This window comes from Papilio polytes, unplaced genomic scaffold (assembly GCF_000836215.1).
Source record: "Papilio polytes unplaced genomic scaffold, Ppol_1.0 DF823399.1, whole genome shotgun sequence".
NCBI classification, from domain to species: domain Eukaryota; kingdom Metazoa; phylum Arthropoda; class Insecta; order Lepidoptera; family Papilionidae; genus Papilio; species Papilio polytes.
The window spans coordinates 2,866,417-2,870,611 of NW_013525805.1; positions in this window are offsets into that span (position 1 = coordinate 2,866,417).

Sequence of the window (4,195 nt, forward strand, 5' to 3'; positions counted from 1 at the left end):
TAAGCAGTTTAGGCTGTAAACTCTAACAAACATCCATCTATATGTTTAAACTTTCGCATTTATAACATTAGTAAAAATTAAGATTGTTGTATATATTAAGATGTGTTATTAATAATTTGAAATTATTGTATAAATCTATACTAATATAACGAGGAAAGGTTTGTATTTTTGTGTGTATTAGAATATCTCAAAAACTAGGCTGATTTTAAAAATTCTTTCACCATTAGAAAGGTTATTTGTGATTAACATAGGTTATGTTTTTGATGCTGCCGAAGTCGCGAGGAACAGCTAGTGTTGTATAAAATATAAAAATAAGTTAAGGCTAGTGCAATTTATTCGGCCATCATTTAACGTCAAAAACAGAAGACGTGCGCACCTGCTTGGAATGGAAATTGTTATTGTAAAATTCTTAACATCTTTTGAAAAAGGCAAACTAGGTTAGGAAATGCGCCAATATTACATCTTACTAATATTATGAATGCGAAAGTTTAGATGGATGGATGTTTGTTAGAGATTTTAGCCTAAACTACTGATCGGATTGCGATGAAATTTGGTATAGATTTTGGGGATAGTCTGGAAAGACACATAGGCTACTTACCTTGATTTTTTTCACTTGCACGCGGACAGATTCGCGGACGAAAGCCAGTAAATATAAAAAGATACAAAAATACCTTTTCCCAAATAGGAAAGTTTTCTTATAAATCATTGTATATTTTCTTATATCCCTTAAAAGATAATTTTAACAAGGAAAAACACGACAATAATCCAAATTGTCGGTAGGTGTCGCTGCTAACAAGCAAAAGCTATTTTTAATACATTATTTAGAAATATCACTTTCTGAACGCTTTATTCATTTATTTAAATACTAGCTGTTCCCTTGCGACTTCATCCGCATAGAATTATAAAAATTTTATATTTTATTGTTTACATGTGTCAAATTATCAATTGTAAATGTCAAAATGCCATGACATGATAACAAACTATGGCAACCTTGCTTCCTTTAAGTTGGCAGCAACTTATGGTCTCTTTCCCACATTAGGGTTTTTATCCAAAATATTTACCCCCTAAGTTTAATGGCGTGATAATATAAAGCCTAAAGCGTGACGTAAGTGTATGGCGTTTTATTAAAAAATAATTATTTTAAAATATGCTGTAATAGCTGATGTCTTAGGTAACTAAAAAGTGTGTGTTTACGCTTTATTATAATAGTATAGAAAGGTACACATTAATCTCTACATATATGCGTTATTGACCCTTTAATTAAGGCTTTTAGAATTTGTGAAGGAAATAAAAAGAGTCACGAGTTTATAAGTGAAGCTTAAAATTGCCGTCTCAACATGAAGTAGGAGAAATAGGAAAATACATTTAAAAGTCGCGGAGATCACGCTCAGAGACAATTTGAATAATATTTTTCCAGAGTTCTTTTTATTTTCTACGCCATTAACGTCCCCTAATATTTTCGGATAATCACATTTTAAGGGAAAAATATAGCAGTCTTCGGTTTGGGAGTCATCTTTGTAAACAAATAAAGTATTAAAACACTAGGAAAAAAATAACACCATTCTATAGAATGACTATAAAAGAATTTAAAACGCTAGTTAGTGACAACTGTTTTTAATAGGATTAAAAGGACGATATGACTTTTTTTTTATAATATAAGGTGGCAAACGAGCAAGTGGCAACCTGAATCCACCGAAATGGAAAGCGACCGCTGCCCATAATCATCCGCAATTGCATATGCGTTGCCTACCCTTAATTGACGGAGGAGGAGACGCAAATAAAGAGGACATTTCTCCTTCCGTGTCTCCCCCACCATCAAATCCACTTAATGCGCGCACCTTTGACTAAACTATCGCACAATTATCGTTTCGCTTTGATTCCTATAAGCTAATATGGAGGTGCGCTGCTCTATTTTTATTTGTGCAAATAAACAGTTGAATTGGCTTCGAAACAATTGACAATCGCACAATAGTTTAGACAAAGACGTGCTCCCGCTCTTAAGCGAACTCTTAGCGTCAATTTCTCTTATTATATTCATACTAAAGGTCTTATATACTGTTATATGCAGCATTTTACTGAAACAAGTTTATAAAGCATGATGAATGTAGCTAGCGGCGTGACGTCACAGCTCTTTGTGATGTTACTTTTATGTTACAAGTGACACGTGCTGTGTGACATGTCTGTGTTACATCAAGGTATTGTTTATACAATAATGATATATTACTAGCTTACTGTACGTTACACTGTGCTTGGAGCCTACCCTAAGTTATGACCAAGCGATTAACGCTGGTTGACTTTACACATGTCTTTAAAATATTTGTTCACCTGCTTTATCCGCATGAAATTATAAAAACTATATTTTATTGTTTACATTTGTCCAATTTAGTCAAAAATAGCGTTACCATAATAATCTTGCTTCCTTAATGTTGGCAGCTTGCAGTTTATAGTCCTTTTCCCACACGTGAGTTTTTTTAATTTAATTACGCGCTCAGTGTAACAGCGTGAAATCAAAGCGTGTCGTAAGTGTAGGTCTTTTTAATAAAGAATGAATTATTCAAAAATATACTGTGATTGCTGACATCCTACGCCACGAGTTAATGTGTTTACGCTTTATTATTCAAAAAATATAGATTTCTTCGCCGATATGTGCATGTTACATCACAATGTTTCCTTCACCGTAAAAACGTCGTTATTACGTACATATGAAAATCAACAAATCTAAAATCACATTAATTGCGGGATTCGAACCCAGAACCTGTAGATTACAAGTCAAGTGCTTAAACCACTGAACCACCGACGCCCATACATTAAGTTTGTATGTCAGTTATATGACAACTTGAAACCAAAGTTATTTATTTTTATCCTATGTTAAACGATAGTTATTACGCAAATTAACACTGGCACTTTTACCATAGCTTATAATAAAGATAAGTAATATTTTTGTTTTAAAAATAAATGATAAACGCATTAAAATGTACGGTAAATATTTCAACATGTCAGTTTCCGCAACATTGAATACAACGCACTCCTGCGGTTGCAGCAGTCGCGTACATTTTACACGCCCGCTATAAATTCTGAAGCATTTCATGCGTGATCTCGATGTGATCTTGTATAATGTATATTATGCTTCTCAAAGCGTTAACTATTATCTGTATACCATATTCCAAATGTACAATCGGGGAATTTAGCGGTGGTCGACTTTAAAATCTGTAGTTTGAAAGTTTTGTACGCATTAAGACGATAAACAATCGAAAATCGATTCGAATCGACGATCGAAGATCTATACATGTAAATTAGAGTGCCTGTTTGTAATATCAAAGGAAAAATTCCAGATTTCGGGAAGATGATGAATTTGCGTTGGTGACAACGAACGTCTTTTTGTCTGTCCGTAAGACGGGTTTGTTCCGGGAAATCTGTGAAACGGCTGGACCGATTTCGAACGGACTTTCACTGAATGGTAGCTGACATAAACGGGCATATTATAGGTTACTTTTTATCTTAATATTGTGTCGACGAAGTCGCAGGCAACAGCTAGTTTTAAATATGTCTCTACGGAAAATGTATCTCAGTGATACAACTAATTGCTTTTCACGATAAACCGTCGTTTGAGCAACACAATTAACTATTTTTTTTATTTGGTTATTCACAAGAAGAGTCGGAGTTTGTCTTGTTGCAAGTTTCAAAGCTGACACTTAAATAAACCACATATCAAATAAATTTGAATATAACGAAATGTGTTATTAAAACAGTTTCCCGTAACAAACATGAGGTAGTTAATTATATTTCATGTAGACTTCGGTGTTAATAAGTTTAGAGGGGGCTGTATAAAATTAGCCGGGCGCTGTCGCAGCGTCGCCTCTCGTCCGCTCTGAACCTAATTGTATTATGTTAACTCTAAACAGAGCGCACGAATACCTCATAACATCTCATATTACTTTCAGACTGTTTTAAGAGATACTTACTTTTGTAGGAAATCCTCTCCTTCCTATATTATTACGTTCGTTCGTAGCTTCGTAAAATTTCAATAATTTTTATCGATTGTTTTAAATCAATTAGTAAAATTCGTTTTATTAACTTTGTCTACATTGATATTATAGAGGAAAGATTTGTATTTTTGTATGTCTTGCATTGAAAAAACTACTGGACCGATTTCAATTCTTAAACAATTAAAAAGCTACGTTATCAGTGAGTAACA